The sequence below is a fragment of the Microcaecilia unicolor genome, chromosome 4, assembly GCF_901765095.1.
Source record: "Microcaecilia unicolor chromosome 4, aMicUni1.1, whole genome shotgun sequence".
NCBI classification, from domain to species: domain Eukaryota; kingdom Metazoa; phylum Chordata; class Amphibia; order Gymnophiona; family Siphonopidae; genus Microcaecilia; species Microcaecilia unicolor.
In genome coordinates this window covers 275,090,358-275,107,681 of record NC_044034.1, presented here as the reverse complement: position 1 = coordinate 275,107,681, position 17,324 = coordinate 275,090,358, and the positions used below count along the sequence as shown (strand labels likewise).

Genomic DNA, 17,324 nt, shown 5'->3' with positions numbered 1-17,324 from the left:
GATTTTCGAAACCAAAGATGTCCATGTCAGAAAGGTCCTAATGCAAGCCATTTGGGTGTGGGAGGAGCCAACATTTGTAGTGCACTGACATGCCAGGACACCAACTGGGCACTCTAGGGGGCACTGCAGTGGACTTCATAAAATGCTCCCAGGAACATAGCTCTCTTACCTTGTGTAATGAGCCCCCCCAAAACCCACTACCAACAACTGTACACCACTACCATAGCCCTTACGGGTGAAGGGGGCACCTAGATGTGGGTACAGTGGGTTTGCGGTGGGTTTTGGAGAGCTCGCTGTTTCCTCCACAAATGTAACAGGTAGGGGGGGGTATGGGCCTGGGTCCGCCTGTCTGAAGTGCACTGCAGTACCCACTAAAACTGCTCCAGGGACCTGCATGCGCTGTCATGGACCTGAGTATGACATCTGAGGCTGGCACGAAATATTTTGAAAGATGTTTTTTGAGGGTGGGAGGGGGTTAGTGACTACTGGGAGAGTAACGGGAGGTGATCCCTGATTCTCTCTGGTGGTCATCTGGTCATTTCGGCCACCTTTTTGTGCCTTAGTCGTAAGAAAAACAGGTCTGGGTGAAAATGTCCTAGTGTTCATCAGGAACGTCCTTGTTTTTTTCGATTATGGGTTAAGGACATCCAAGTGTTAGGCACGCTCAAGACCCGCCTTCGCTACGCTTCCGGCACGTCCCCTTCAACTTTGGCCGTCCTTGCGACGGAGTGCAGTCGGAGACCTCCTAAATCGGGTTTTGATTATACCGATTTTGACGCCCCTGGGAGAAGAACGTCAATCTTCCGATTTATGTCGGAATATGGACGTCCTTCTCTTTCGAAAATGAGCCCAATAGTAATCTATAGAACTTTGTAAATTTAAGTGCTTTGAAAATGGGCCTCCACGTATCCTATTTGGGATGCTGTGCTCAACTGAAGTATAACAGCCACCTGTGCTTGGCAATATACTATCCCAGTGTTTCCCCAAGTCAGTCCTGGAGTAGTCCCTTGCCAGTCAGGTTTTTAGGACAGTGAGTGCACCAAAGGATCAGGGGACCCATGTGTTCCGAAAGGGAGAGTTCCTTGGTAAGTCAGTCCTCCAAACATGTCGTGAGATTGCACTTCGAGACTTGTTCAGGAAGCCCTATGATGCAGAGATTGTTCCTATGGGAATGATTCTCTAAATCCTCGAGTTTAACCTCCTGGTCTCTAAGTTGCTTTACAAGGTTCATCACTTTCAGACCTAATCAAGTGTTGCCTGATGGGCATCCAGTTTGTGAGACAAAGAACCCAGCTGAGGTTCCAGTGCCTTGTCCACAACCATGGTAAGCTGCGCTAGCTGGCTCTATATATGAAGGCCGCGCCAGTAGGAAGTGCAGTGTCTGCCATATGTCTCACCACACTCATACCTTACTCACAGAAAAATGTATACCAATTGTTTTCCTGGTAGTATATATTACCCCTTTTAGTTTCCTGTTGTTTCCTTCCAATGTTTTACTCTTTTCCACTGTAATATTTCTTAACGATATTATGACTTGTCTCGCATAACTCCTCACAATGTAATCCATAACCAAGTTGCAACAAATTGTATTTCCATCATTCAAAATGTATTGTAAGCCACACTGAGCCCGCAAAAAGGTGGGAAAATGTGGGATACAAATGCAATAAAATAAATTAATATTAGGCTCACTGCCATGCGTTCATCCCTTTTCTTTCTGCGCCAATTTGCTCGACATTGTGGGGCCAGATTTGCCCAAAAATTTGGCCATGCAGCCATCAGATGAAAATCCATCGGACAAGGTCAGGAAAAGCCAAGACCGGGTCAATATAAGCATGGAGAAAGGCAGGGCTCACGGAGCACCAGTAAGACACAGTCACCTCTGCTCAGAGTATCACGTGATCCCCCGGCCTACTATTTTAAATGCTATCCTTGGATTTTACAGGAAGCCAATGCAACCTTTTCAACAAAGGAGATGCCTTCTCAAGTTTCCTAACCTAAAAGTCAACCTCACAGATACATCTGTAACTGCACAATACAGGGAATTGCAATAATCTAAATAAGGAACAAAACAAATCGATTGTGCAATGCTTTGAAAGCTTTGGGAAATTGGCAACAGGGCCAGTCTTAGCAACTGCGGGGCCCTGTGCAGACCAGTTTGCTGCCCCTCCCCCCAGTCCTACCTAACCACACCTCACCCATCCCCGCCCTTTGTTGACAAGATATTTTTTTTTACATTTTCTTTTATTTCAAATAAAGACAAATCAAGCAAAACTTGAATACAAAAACTAATTCAAACATGAAAAATGCTATACTAGGAAACCTTTGAGTTTAAAAAGCAAAACCATGTGCACATAAGGACTAGATAAATGAATTAAAACGAAGCCCCTTAATACAGTGGTGGAAATAAGTATTTGATCCCTTGCTGATTTTGTAAGTTTGCCCACTGACAAAGACATGAGCAGCCCATAATTGAAGGGTAGGTTATTGGTAACAGTGAGAGATAGCACATCACAAATTAAATCCGGAAAATCACATTGTGGAAAGTATATGAATTTATTTGCATTCTGCAGAGGGAAATAAGTATTTAATCCCTCTGGCAAACAAGACCTAATACTTGGTGGCAAAACCCTTGTTGGCAAGCACAGCGGTCAGACGTCTTCTGTAGTTGATGATGAGGTTTGCACACATGTCAGGAGGAATTTTGGTCCACTCCTCTTTGCAGATCATCTCTAAATCATTAAGAGTTCTGGGCTGTCGCTTGGCAACTCGCAGCTTCAGCTCCCTCCATAAGTTTTCAATGGGATTAAGGTCTGGTGACTGGCTAGGCCACTCCATGACCCTAATGTGCTTCTTCCTGAGCCACTCCTTTGTTGCCTTGGCTGTATGTTTTGGGTCATTGTCGTGCTGGAAGACCCAGCCACGACCCATTTTTAAGGCCCTGGCGGAGGGAAGGAGGTTGTCACTCAGAATTGTACGGTACATGGCCCCATCCATTCTCCCATTGATGCGGTGAAGTAGCCCTGTGCCCTTAGCAGAGAAACACCCCCAAAACATAACATTTCCACCTCCATGCTTGACAGTGGGGACGGTGTTCTTTGGGTCATAGGCAGCATTTCTCTTCCTCCAAACACGGCGAGTTGAGTTCATGCCAAAGAGCTCAATTTTTGTCTCATCTGACCACAGCACCTTCTCCCAATCACTCTCGGCATCATCCAGGTGTTCACTGGCAAACTTCAGACGGGCCGTCACATGTGCCTTCCGGAGCAGGGGGACCTTGCGGGCACTGCAGGATTGCAATCCGTTATGTCGTAATGTGTTACCAATGGTTTTCGTGGTGACAGTGGTCCCAGCTGCCTTGAGATCATTGACAAGTTCCCCCCTTGTAGTTGTAGACTGATTTCTAACCTTCCTCATGATCAAGGATACCCCACGAGGTGAGATTTTGCATGGAGCCCCAGATCTTTGTCGATTGACAGTCATTTTGTACTTCTTCCATTTTCTTACTATGGCACCAACAGTTGTCTCCTTCTCGCCCAGCGTCTTACTGATGGTTTTGTAGCCCATTCCAGCCTTGTGCAGGTGTATGATCTTGTCCCTGACATCCTTAGACAGCTCCTTGCTCTTGGCCATTTTCTAGAGGTTAGAGTCTGACTGATTCACTGAGTCTGTGGACAGGTGTCTTTCATACAGGTGACCATTGCCGACAGCTGTCTGTCATGCAGGTAACGAGCTGATTTGGAGCATCTACCTGGTCTGTAGGGGCCAGATCTCTTACTGGTTGGTGGGGGATCAAATACTTATTTCCCTCTGCAGAATGCAAATAAATTCATATACTTTCCACAATGTGATTTTCCGGATTTAATTTGTGATGTGCTATCTCTCACTGTTACCAATAACCTACCCTTCAATTATGGGCTGCTCATGTCTTTGTCAGTGGGCAAACTTACAAAATCAGCAAGGGATCAAATACTTATTTCCACCACTGTATGTAATACTTGGTAGCAATAATGAAACAGTGACTGAATATTCAGATAGCAAGCAGCCTGAGCCAACAGATTTATTTTCCACTGAACATAATCAACCTTGTATGAACTTGGCTGCTAATAGTGTGCTGAACTGGACAGATCCTTTAGCCAGATCCTTTTACCAGCCATGGCGCATATAAACAATAATCATTGAAAACATTACACCAGTACAGGAGAAGAAAAATAACTTGGGTTTTTTTTCATTATAATTTCTGTAAGCTGTTACAGCTCCAGTATACCCAAAATGACACAAACCAAATTAGCATACAGACTCTGCATGCAGCACAATACCAGAAAAACAGAATATTGCTATACATTGCAAAATAAGACAACAGATGTAAATTCTCAAATTGGACATATTCCAAACACTAAAATGAAAATAAAATGATTTTTTTCTACCTTTGTTGTCTTGTGACTTTGTTTTTCCTGATCATGTTGGTCCCAGTGTCTGATTCTGCTGCTCTCTATCTGCTCCCTTAACTCCACTTCCAGGGCTTCCTTTCCATTTATTTCTTTCCTCCTTCCTTCTTCATTTCTTGCCCTACATCCATAGGTAAAAGCTGGGTCCTCCACGGACTTGACTGGAGGAGGTATAGAGTGGATCCAGCTTTTGCTTATTTTCTCCATCCATGTGCAGTTTTTCTCCTCTTTTCCCTTTCCCTCATCTCTGTCAGTATGCATCTCCTTCCTCCCTCTTCCTCCATCCATGTCCAGCATTTCTCCTCTCTCTCCTCCCCTCAATCCATGTTCATCTCACTTCATCTCACGTCCTCTCTCTTACCTCCCCTCCATCCATATCCAGCATTTCAACTCTCCCCTCTCCTCCATTCGTGTACAGAATTTCTCCTCTCCCCTCCATCCATGTGCATCTCCTTCCTGTCTTCCCTCACCTCCATCCATAGCAACTCTCCTCTTTCCCCTGCCCTCCCCACCCATCCATGTGCAGCAATTCTCCTCTGCCCTCCCCTCCCATCTATGTCCAGTGATTCTCCTTTGCCCCCTGTCCTCCCCTCTCATCCACACCCAGTGATTTTCCTCTGTCCCTTGCCCTCCCATCCATGTCCAGCATTTCTCCTCTCTCTCCCTCCATCCATGTGCATCTCCTTCCTGTCTTCCCTCATCTCCATCCATGTCCAGCAACTCTCCTCTCTCCCCTGCCCTCCCCACACATCCATGCCCACTTGCCCAGCGATTCTCCTTTGCCCCGTCCTCCCCTCTCATCCACATCCAGTGATTCTCCTTTGTCCCCCCCTCCCATCTCATCCCATTCATGTCCAGTGATTCTCCTCTGCCCTCCCCTCCATGTCCAGTGACTTGCCTGCCCCAGCCCCCAACTTAACTAACCCCCCCCCCGAGTTTCAGTTCCCAACCCCAGCCACACCTGTGCCCTCAGTTTTCCACAGCCCTCATTTCCTTCCAGCCGCCCTGCGTTTAAAAAGTTGCAGTGGTGGCAGCGGCAGCGAAAAAGTAGGCTCGCCTCCAGCTTTTAAGCCTTCCCTTCTCTCTCGGCGTGCACTGTGCCGCCTTCGCGGAAACTGGAAACAGGAAATTGCATCATAGAAAGGCGGCACAGTGCACGCTGAGAGAGAAGGGAAGGCTTAAAGGCTAGAGGCGAGCCTGCTTTTTCGCTGCCACTGCCGCCGCTGTGACTTTTTAAATGAAGGGTAGCTGGAAGGAAAGCAGCCGAGGATCAAATGGCAGGGAGCAAGAGGAAGCGCCGCGGGGCCCCTGGAGGCGCAAGGCCTTTGTGACTGCTCCTGTCGCCCCTGCCCAAGACCGGCCCTGATTGGTGAAGAGCGAATCGCCCGTAATTGTCTTTTTAAGGTTCAGGTAGCGTGACAGGCCTGCCCTACCTGACACGTGGCTGGGGTTACTCAGTCTCTTTCTATGCTTCGTACTCTGGCTGTCTTAAAAAAATCTTAGTCAAGTCATTTATCTGAGTTTCAAATGTAAACACCTCTTACCTGCACCATGAAGAGAAATTTTAGCAAGCTAAGTCTGCATCTATATGCAGACTTGATGGCCTCCAAGGAACTCGCCTGCCTTCAAGATGTTAAATATGGTAATGCGTGGTAACCAAAAATATGACAGCCAACTGTAGCAGACCAAGAGCAAAGAACAAGTAGAGGATACTAGGCTGGTAGGGAATATGAAGTGACACAGGTACTCATGAAGTAGGGATCACCAGAGTTTACTTTTTTGTTGGATTATGCGTGTGTATATCACATATACACAACTCCACAAGGCAGAAATTTTATTTTCAAAAGAAACCGAGCATGGCTAACACGGTTGACCATGATGGACTTTGTAGCTAATGGAATAGAAGCTTGAAGGATAGTTCTGCTGTCTATGGCATCTGCGTGAAACATTTTAAATGACAACATGGTTAAGTCATTCATCCTAACAAGATGGATAAAATGAGAACAAACTGTAACTGGATAATAATTCTGCTCTATTTCTGGCAAGTGTTTTAGACAAAGGCACTGCATAAGAACTGTATTATTATTACTATGTTCTTATGCAGTGTTGCCAGGGAAACTGCAAAGATCTGCAGAAATAAAAGCAAGTCCTACTCATTCGCCTCCTTCATGATGTCTGATGGCAATGTAAGACTTTACTAGTCACGGATCAGTCAATGCATAGGTAACGAGCATTGCATTTATGTGCCTTCTGACCTATCCTTACCCCCCATGTAATATTTTAAAGCAATCACCATTTTCCTCATTATAATAAGCTCAACACAACTTAGAGTAGATCACTAACATCTGAATTTTACAAAGCGGAGCAGTTTGATATGGCCAAAGACCATCCCCATCCTGACAAAAAGCCCAGCGAGCCCGGTAATCATTAAGAGGTTTCAAGAGTATTTTCCGAGTGAAAGAAAGACCCAAAGGATAGGGAATCCAAGACGGTTGCCGTCTTCTAATCCCCTCAGCATCTTGCAATTTGCTTATCTTCTCTAATGGGGAAAAATAAGGACGGTCAGAAATTGAGTGCTATGTGGCCTCCTATATCAGCCACGGTTTCTTCTGGACCAATTGATTCCTTTGTTTAGAGACCTGGGAGTGTGACGCAGGTTGCAGAGTGGTCCCCATGGGAGTTTGTCCAGGCAGGTGGAGACCTGGAGCTTTCCATGGGGCAAGATAAAGAGGCATATTTTCAAAGCACTTAGCCTTCCAAAGTTCCATAGAACTCCACCCCCCCCCCCCCCCCCCCACCACCACGGAGGGCAAACACACCTCCTGATTCACATGGAACAGAGACACCACTTTTGGTAGAATGGATGGAATCATAATCAAGGACACCAAATCCTTCGCAAAGGACAGATACAGTTCCTGGTACAATAGGGCCTGAATCTGAGACCCTCCGAGCAGAGGTGATCACTACCAGAAACACAGTTTTAAGTGTGAGGTCCTTGATAGAATATGAGTGCAAGGGCTTAAACAGAGCCCCTGACAATGCCCCGAGAACCAAACTGAGGCCCTAAGAATGAAAAGAAGGACGAAGCAGAGGGTGCAAGTGTGCCACTCCCTTCAAGGAACAACCTACCTCCCTGTGCAGAACCAGAAGAGGTGCCCTTCATTTTCCTCCAAAAGCTGGAAACTTCCGCCACCTGGACCATTAGGGAGCTCAAGGCGAGCCCCTGCTCCAAGCCCTGCTGCAGAAACCCTAAAATGTTGGGAACTTTAGCCCTCCAGGGGGAAAGGGCCCAATACCCGCAGCAGGATTCAAAAACCTAGGATATATGCAGGGGGAGAAAACCTGTGATTCTCTAACTGCTGCCTTTCAACAGTCACACCGTAAGACAAAAGAAATTTGGATCCTCTATGTCTACTAGTCCCTGCCGAAGGAGCCCCTGATACCTGAAGAAGAAGGTTGCCTACCAGCAGGCAGCAGAGATCTGTGTACCAAAGTCTGCAGGGCCAATCTGGCACCACCAGCAAGACCAAATGAGGATGACTCGCAATCCTGCACAACACTCAGCTTACCAGAGGCCACAGAGGGAACACATAAGAGCAGCCCTGCTGCCGGCCAAGGCTAAACCAGGGCATCTATCCCCTGAGAAGCCAGGCCCCTCCACTGACTGAAGAAGCGCTCCAACTTTGCATTGGCTTGTGAGGCCATCAAGACAAACTGAGGAGGCCCCCAATGGTCCACTATGCGCTAAAAGGCCTGTTGCCCCAGCTCCCACTCTCCTGGATCTAGAAGAGAGCAACTGAGAAAGTCCGCATGTACATTGTCCTTGCCCACAATATAGACCACAGAAAAAGCCTGCAGATGTGCTTTTGTCCAGCAGCAGAGGCTTGCCACCTCCAGGGCCACAGTATGTCTTTGGGTTCCACCCTGTCTATCGATGTAAGCCACTGCTATCATGTTGTCAGACATCACACTGACCACTTTCCCTTCCAGAAGTGGCTGAAACTCCAGCAGAGCCAACTGGACTGCCCAGGTCGCCTCCTGGGTGGACCAGGTGCCCTGTGATACTCACCCCAGATAGTGAGCTCCCCAGCCAACGAGACTTGCATCTGTGTTGACCAGCACTCACTGAAGATCAAGAGGCCCCCTCCCCCAAACAGGTGCACTGAACTGTTCCACCAGGCCAGACTGAACTTGGTTTTGGGCCTAAGCGGAAGTGAAAGACTGAAGTCCTGAGAGGCTGGAGCCCACTGGGACAACAGAGCCCCTTGCAGAGGGTGCATATAGGTTCTCTCCCATGGCACTTCCTCCAGAGTCGCTGCCATAGAGCCCCATAGCTGCAGGTAGTCCCAGGGCTGTGGAAGCTCGCACAACCGGTGTTTCTGCACCCGCAGTTTCTCTGCCTGCTCCTCTGGGAGAAATACCATACCCCAGCATGTGTCAAAGTGAACTCCCAGAAACTCCAGAACCTGAGACAGAAACAGGTGGCTCTTGGTACAATTCAAGACACAACCAAGGGACTCCAAGAGGAACACGAGCTGATCAGTGGCCTGGCTGGCCTCCAGGTGAATCAGCCAGTTGACCAGGTATGGGTGAACCTGAATCCCCTGGCGCTGAAGATACGCTACCATCACCACCACCTTGGAAACCATGTGTGGCGATGTAGCCAGGCCAAAAGGCAAGGCCTGAAACTGAAAATGCTTGCCCAATACACAGAAGTGCAGATATCTCCTGTAAATGATTGACAGTAAGGATATGGAGATAAGCCTCTGTGAAGTCAGGAACCCCCCTGGCTGCACCAAGGCTATAACTGAGTGCAACGTCTCCATCCAAACGCGTTGGACCTCGAGGCAAGCGTCGACCCCTTGAGGTCTAATATGAGATGGAAGGAGCTACCTTTCTTCAGGACCATGAAATATGAGGTACTGTTCCAAGTCACTCTCCACTGGAGGCACAGGCTCCACCGCCCCAAGAATGCACAGGTGCTGCAGGGAGGAAGCGACAGCCTGTTGCTTCAGAGCCGAGCTGCAGGGCGAGGACATGAAGGCATTGGACACAGGATGCATGAACTCCAGAGAATACCCCTTGCCGATCACCTCCAGGACCCACTAATCTGAGGTTATACATTCCCACTCATCCCAGAAAAGACACAGTCTGCCTCACACTGGCACCAATGAGGGGCCCGGAGAACCCTCATTGGGCAGAACGGGGGACCACAGCTCGGGCTCTTTTTGGGCCTCAAAAGAACCCTGTTTGAAGGACCTGCTCTAGCCACTCCCTTTAGACAAAGATCGGTGGGTGGGCCAAAACTGGCCTGACCCTCTAGCCTGCCCCTTGGAAGCAGAGGAATGCTGAGAGCCTTTCTGCCAAAGTTCAGGGAGCTGGAGAGGCTGTGCCTCCCTTATATCCTTCAATAGCTTCTCCAGGTCCTCTCCAAAGAGCAATCACCCTCTAAATGGAAGCTGACTCAATAGCTTTTTGGAAGCTGCATCCACCACCCAGTGGCGAAGCCATAATCACCAGCGTCCAACCACCGAAGCGGTCACTGAGTGGGAAACTAAGTGGACCAGATCATACAGAACATCCGCTAAAAAGACTGTCCCTGACTCCAATCGAGCCACCTCTGGGGACACCGGGAACTGCACTACCGCAGCATGACCTTTGCCATATAACCACCACAAATGGCAGCTTGAATACCGGACGTCCCCACAGAAAAGGCCTGGTGTAGCTGCTGCTCCATCTTGATGTCATGGAGCTGCTTCAGAGCTGAGCCTCCCTAGACCAGCACAGCAGTCGTCTTAGTGATGGTTGCTCCCAGAGAGTCCATATACCTTTCAACCACCTCCACAGCAAATATACAAAGGTGATCCAGAGTCCTGGCATCTCTAAGGGGACCATCCAGATTTTCCCACTCCGCCATCATGGGGAGTAAGAGCCTGGTGAAAAGGAAAATGCTTAGGGGGCCCAGCCAGAGTGCAAAGCATAGAAAGAGACTGAGTGACCCCAGCCACGTTTCAGATAGGGCAGGCTTGTCACGCTACCTGAACCTGCGCCATCCTGGTCTCTCTGTGGATGCAAATTAAGGGAAAATCCCCTTTAATTACAGGGAAATCCCTCAACCATGAAGTAGAGGATTTCCCTGTTCAGGGCTTCTCTGCTCCTCCCCCTTTAAAGCGGTAGAAGCAGCAAAAAGCCTTATTCCCTGAATCAGGGAAAAAGGCTGCCCAGGGCAACTTGGCAGGAATTTAGATACCTAGGATCCGCGGAGGATCCTTGTGGGAGACACACCCAAACAGGGTAAATGGGCAAGTGGAGAGGGAGGATGGGGATATGCACCACTCAGGCGAGATCCCTCAGGAACAAGCCAAAGTGTCACCCAGGGGGGTCCTTTTACTAAGCTGCGCCGAACAGTGGCCTGCACTGGTGTAGACGCGTGTACTGGGTGTGCGCAGGTCCATTTTTCAGTGCGTCTGCAAAAAAAGCTTTTGGGCCAAAAATGGACGGAGGCACACGTCCATTTTGGGCCTGACACCTTACCGCTACCCATTCACTTAGCGGTAAGGTCTCACGCCATGCATGTGTACTGGATGCACATAAAAAATGAAATTACTGCCCGGGTCACATGGTAGCCGAACGGTAGTTCCAAATTGGCGCACATAAGCGCCTAAGCGGCTTAGTAAAAGGGAGCTCCAGTGGCACTAAGGAGTATGACTGGGGGCTGTGGAGCCAAGCTCCGAGCTCAAGCAGGTACGGTCCTGAGACTGTGACCTGGGATTGGCCGTTAGGCTGAACCGTGCTGTATGGCCATGGCCAGAAGAGCAGGGAGCTAGGCCAGGGACTGAGCACCACAGCACAACCTATCACTGCTGGAAGATAAAGAAAAATATTGGACTGTTCTAGAGAGCACCACAGATTATAACCAATGATGTCACCGATTGAATTCAGTATTCTCTACCTCCATCTGCTGGTGGGAAGGATAACACCCACTGGTTCAGAACAGTGTAAGCTGATGCTAACAAACAGAGAATATTGTAATATTTCATTGCTACATGGCATGATGGATCTTAAAAGACAAAAAGAGATATAAAAAGGTGCAGAGAAGAGCAACCAAAATGACGAGAGGATGGAACTCCTCCTCTGAAAAAAGGTTAAATAAGTGAGGGCTCTTCAGCTTGGAAAAAAGAAACAAGTGAGGGAAGATACTGCAGAGGTCTATAACATAATAAAATGGAATAGATAAGAACAAAATGGGTTATTTACTCTTTCAAAAAGTACAAGGACTAAGGGACACACAAATACTTAATAGTACCTTTAAAACAAATCAAGAAAGTATTTTTTTTCACTCCACACACACATATAAGCTCTGAATTCTTTGTGATGAATGCCAATAGTGTAGATGGGTTTGAAAAAAAGGTTTGGGCAAGTTCCTGGGGGAATATCCCATAATAAAAATTATGTTTATTTGAAGCATAACGTTCATGGCCAAACATCTCCCTTTCAAATATTTTCTCAAATAACCATATTCACAATGAAGGGAAGGATATTTTTTATGACTTTCATGTCATCATTCTAATGTCAATAACTCTCTAAACATTAATCTTTATGAATCAGCTTATAGCGCTAGTTAAGAGAAAACAACACTGAGCTCAAAAATACTGTCTAACCCATCTAAGTTATCACTGCTCAAAAATCCATTAACTGTTTTTTTTTGTGTGTGTGTGGGGGGGGGGGGGGGGGGGGGGGGGGAAATTCAATGCTATCCATGAAATCAGCAGCATGGAATTTGTCTTTGGGGATCCTGACACAGAGGTGCCAACTTTTCAAAATAATTGAGCATGCCACTCCCTGGGCAACATGGAGAAGGTTGCTCAATATTGGGGGTGCTTACTTGTGACTTGGATTGACCACTACTGGAAACAGGAAGCTGGGATTGATGGACCATAAGATGGACTGTATAGCAATTCGTATGTTCTTAATAGTCTAAAAGAATAACAACTGCCCGAATCACTGTATGAAAATCATTAGAATACAGGAAAGGACAAAGTTGCATAAAAGTATAAGGGGTCCTTTTACTAAGGCCTGCTAAATGTCATGCAGACCATTATATTATGCTTACCAAAAATACTAGGACTAGAGGGCATGCGAAAACAAATTGGAGAAAATGTTTTTTCACTCGACATGTAATTAAACTCTGGAATTCATTGCCAGAGAATGTGGTAAAGGCAGTTAGCTTAGCAGAGTTTAAAAAAGGTTTGGACAGCTTCCTGAAGGAAAAGTCCATAGACCATTATTAAATTGGGGAAAATCCACTATTTCCGGGATAAGCAGTATAGAATGTTTTGTACTTTTTTGGGATCTTGCCAGGTATTTGTGACCTGAATTGGCCACTGTTGGAAACAGGATGCTGGGCTTGATGGACCTTTGGTCTGTCCCAGTATGGCAATACTTATGTACTATGTACTTATATTCCTATGGGCTACATGGCATTTAGTGTGTGCAAATTGTTAGTGCACACAAAATCCATGTGTGCACCTTATTAAAAGCAAAAGTCTACACAATGCCTTCTTTGACTGATCTCAGTGGCTGCTTTCAAATGCTGACCAGCTGAGCTTCTCTTTGCTTTGGTATCAGATCCATCATTTTTATCAACATTGTCAGTGCTGTTGTCAGCAAAAGTTTAGCCTGGCCTTTTTGCTCATTTTCATGAAAAGTTGCTTTAGTGCATAATTGCTCAAATATTATACATAGAGGGGCATAATCGAACGCGAACGCCCATTTGTAAAAACGTCCATCTCCGAGAACAGGTCCGTGAAGGGGCGGGCCGAACTGTATTTTCGAAAAAAATGGACGTCCATCTTTTTTTTCGAAAATACATTGGATTAGGGCGTTTTTTGAGCTGGGCGTTTTTGTTTTTTAGCGATAATCGAAACCAAAGCGTCCCAGCTCAAAAACGACCAAATCCAAGGCATTTGGTCGTGGGAGGAGCCAGCATTCGTAGTGCACTGGTCCCCCTGAGATGCCTCTATGCCAGCCTCAAATATCATACCTAGCTCCATGACAGTAGTATGCAGGTCCCCAGAGCAATTTTACTTTAGTTGGTGCTGCGCGGGACCCATGCAGAGAGGAAAAATCGGAAGAAAAAAAAACCAAGCAAGCAAGTGCAGTCAGGGACGTCCAAATTAAAAGATAGTAAAAGGGGGAATCGAACCAGCAACCTTTTGATTACAAGCTCAGTGCTCTAGCCAGTGCACCACTGATTTGACATCCTTCCCTTTCCATTAAGTCTCTCCAAGTTTCTGTCAGCCAATCACAGCTCATTTAGCTGACATCTGTGTCAGCTAAACAGCGGTGATTGGCTGACAGAAACTTGGAGAGACTTAATGGAAAGGGAAGGACGTCTAATCAGTGGTGCACTGGCTAGAGCACTGAGCTTGTAATCAGAAGGTTGCTGGTTCAATTCCCCCTTTTACTATCCTGGTAATTTAGACGTCCCTGACTGCACTTGCTCGTTTTTTTTTTTTCTTCCGATTTTTCCTCTCTGCATGGGTCCCGCACAGCACTAACTAAACTAAAATTACTTCGGGGACCTGCATACTGCTGTCATGGAGCTGGGGATGACATTTGAGGCTGGCTTACAAGTTGGGAAAAAAGTGTTTAACATTCGGGTTTTTTTGGTGGGAGGGGGTTAGTGACCACTGGGGGAGTCAGGGGAGGTCATCCCCGGTTCCCTCCGGTGGTCATCTGGTCATTTAGGGCACTTTTTTGGGACCTGTTCGTGAAAAAAACGGGTCCAACAAAAGTGACCTAAATTCTCTCTGAAAACGCCTTTCTTTTTTCCATTATCGGCTGAGCACGCACATCTCTGCTCAGCCGATAACCACGCCTCAGTCCCGCCTTCACCACGCCTCCAACACGCCCCCGTCAACTTTATGCGTTCCCGCGACGGAGTGCAGTTGGAAACGCCCAAAATCGGCATTCGATTATACCGATTTGGGCACCCACAAGAGAAAGACGTCCATCTCCCGATTTAGGTCAGAATTTGGGCGTTTTTCTCTTTCGAAAATAAGCCTCAGTGTCCTTAGCTTTAGTGCAAAACAGTTAATGCAAGATTACAATCATCCAACAGCCCTATACAAATTAAAACCTATTTGAATACCCTTTGGGGCACCGTTCGGTCTGTTATTATAAAGTGAAAACAGTTTGGCACCACTGCGATTAGGCAGTCCTTCCAAAGTCAGCAGCCATAAGTTCAGGAAATTCCCAAGGAAGGTAAGCTAGGAAGCCTTAGCTACCTACAGAAGTCTATAAGCTGAGACTGGGAAAATAGTGACTGTTCAAGAAGTTCAAGATTACTTCACCAATATGCCAGTATGGGAGGCTGCCAAGAAGGGTGCTGCTGAAGAAAAGCCATATTGGGCCAGATTCTATATATGGCGCCTAAAAAAAAAAAAAGAAATTGGCGCTAAGCGTATTCTATAATCTGCACCTAAATTTAGGCACCAATTATAGAGTACGCTTAGTTGATATTTCAGCACCTAAATCTATGCGCATCCATTTACACCAATGAAAACATGGCCTAAATCTCTATGCATAGATTTAGGTGCACTGGGCCTTTCTATAACTAGGCGCCTAAATTTTAGAACACCCACAAAAACATTTCCCCGCCCATTTTTGCCTGCACAAGTTTGGTGCACATCGTTACAGAATACGATTAGTGAATCGTGCACCTAAATTATAATCAGTTCCAATCAGTGTCCCTTATTGCTTGTTAAGTGATGTCAGCGCTCATTAGCTTGTTAAATTGTGGCAATGTTATAGAATCTGCACTGATTTTGACACCTCTCTCTAAATGTACTATATAGAATCTGGGGGATTATGTGTATTTGGAAAGGGAAAAAAACCTCTTAGGGGACACTGAACATCTATGGGAGAAGATTCTATGGTCACTTTTTTCTTATGATTTTATTTTGATATGTTTGTCTTATGCATTATAAGCAACTTTAAATGACTGTCCAGAACGCAGTATACAAGTTTTTACAAATAAATAAAAACAAAGTAAAACATTGTGGTTTAAGTGATAAGCAAAGTGTGTAGCATGAAAAAAAAAAAATCACCATTATTGTGGGGATACTCTCCAGTAGCAGAGACAGGGAGGCTGGAAGAAAACTGTTTCCAGTCTGCCATGGACCTGGGGAAGATTTATCTTTCAGCAGGACAATAATTCCAAGCAAAAAGCAAAATCAGTGATAGAATGGCTCAGCAAAAAGAAAGTGAATGCCCGAGTGCTCCAACTTTATTCCACCTTACTGTGCTGTCTAAAAATTAGACAACAGTCATGATGACGTGCTGCCATCTACAGGTCATATGCTTTATCTCTGCAGTCAAATATCGGGATAATCTCTATATAAAAGGCAACCCTAACGTTCTAATGAAGCCTCACCGGAAACTTGAAGGGGGCGCGATATCCGGTTTGCCACAGACTGTGTGCCCCACCCTCACGTCACAACGTGACGACGTCGAGGGCGGGCCAACGACGCGCCTCAAGCATGACGCACCAACGGCCCCGTCCATCTCGCCGTTGCTCCCTCCTTCACTCGCCCCCCTCCGTCTGCCCATCACAGCGCCTCTCACCTCAGAGTGAAGGCGCTGCAGCAGGCAACAGATGATCGTTTCCCTTCGGCCCTCCCTCCTTCCCTCCCTGTGTCCCGCCCTCGCAGAATTTACTCAGACAAGGGCGGGACAGGGAGGGAAGGAGGGAGACCCGAGGGGAAACGATCACCTGTTGCCTCTGCTGCAGCGCCTTCACACGGAGGTGAAAGGCACTGTGAGGGGCTGACCCCCCCCCCCCAAGCAACACTGACCCCCCTCAAAGCCCCCACCGTCGCTGCATCTCCCACCCCGCCCCCTCCGAGTCCAACCGACTACTACACTAACAAAGCTACAGCATGTTCACAGCTCCTCCCACCACAAACAGGTGAGCCTATTTAGTTCCCTGTAAGCAAAGAAGCCAATTTGGTTGATCTCTATTTCCACTGTCCCGCGCAGCCGTCATTGCTATACACGCAACATAAAGCAACCAAACGTATGAGCTGCTGCATCCAGCTTGTCGTTCTTTATTATTGCTCCATCTGTAACAACTGTGAAGCTGTTTCATTTGCACCCCCCTCCAAGCCCACAGCCACTCCCTCACAGTTCGCCATCTGCCCCCCCCCCCCAAACATTCACACACACACACACACTCTCTAGCACACACAAAACAAAAAACCTACTGGTAGCCACCAAACACACGACCTGAAGGATCCCTCACTTTCAACCTATCACCACAGGAACGCAGCCCCCCCTTCAAAATTCCCTCGCCACTCCCTCACAGTTCACCATCCCACACCCCCTCCCCCTAACATTCTCACTCACAATCACCATCACGCCCTCCCAACTAGCCTACCCCGCCCACCCCTCCCTTTCCCACCCCTCAAACAACATTCTGACAACAAAAACACAATATCTATCACACACACAAAAACACTTCACTATTGCCAACAAGCCACAGCACGACCTGAAGGCAGTGGGCCACCACAAGCAGGTGGCGGCCGACCATAAGGCCCTGGAGAACACCTGGAAACTTATGCACAAAGTGGTGAGTTGCAGCGGAGTGGGAGAGGGGAGGGAGGACGGCCTGCAAATCTGACGACAGGAAAGGGGGCCGTGGAACTTGGAGGGGAGAGAGGGTGGCGTAGGACTCAGAGGGGACAATCTTGCTAGCGCCCGTTTCATTTCATACAGAAACGGGCCTTTTTACTAGTTATATTTCCTATGAGGGTATGTGTGAGCCAAGTGACACTGTGCTTTATTATTAGTAGGATTTCACTCTTGCTTGCTGTTTTA

At 47.2% G+C, this 17,324-nt stretch overlaps 1 protein-coding gene and 1 long non-coding RNA gene across 2 annotated transcripts in view; one reads left to right on the top strand and one right to left on the bottom strand.

Annotated features, from left to right (window-relative positions):
• The window catches only part of GEMIN8 (gem nuclear organelle associated protein 8), a 40,484-nt gene that overhangs the window by 19,008 nt on the left and 4,152 nt on the right, over positions 1-17,324 (bottom strand). The gene's annotated exons all lie outside the window — the stretch shown is intronic.
• LOC115468059 overlaps positions 15,116-17,324 on the top strand; it is a 29,037-nt gene continuing 26,828 nt past the window's right edge. The window contains exons 1-2 of the long non-coding RNA XR_003941811.1: positions 15,116-15,195; positions 15,235-15,245. This is a non-coding gene — a long non-coding RNA (uncharacterized LOC115468059). The remainder of the gene's footprint in view (positions 15,196-15,234; positions 15,246-17,324) is intronic.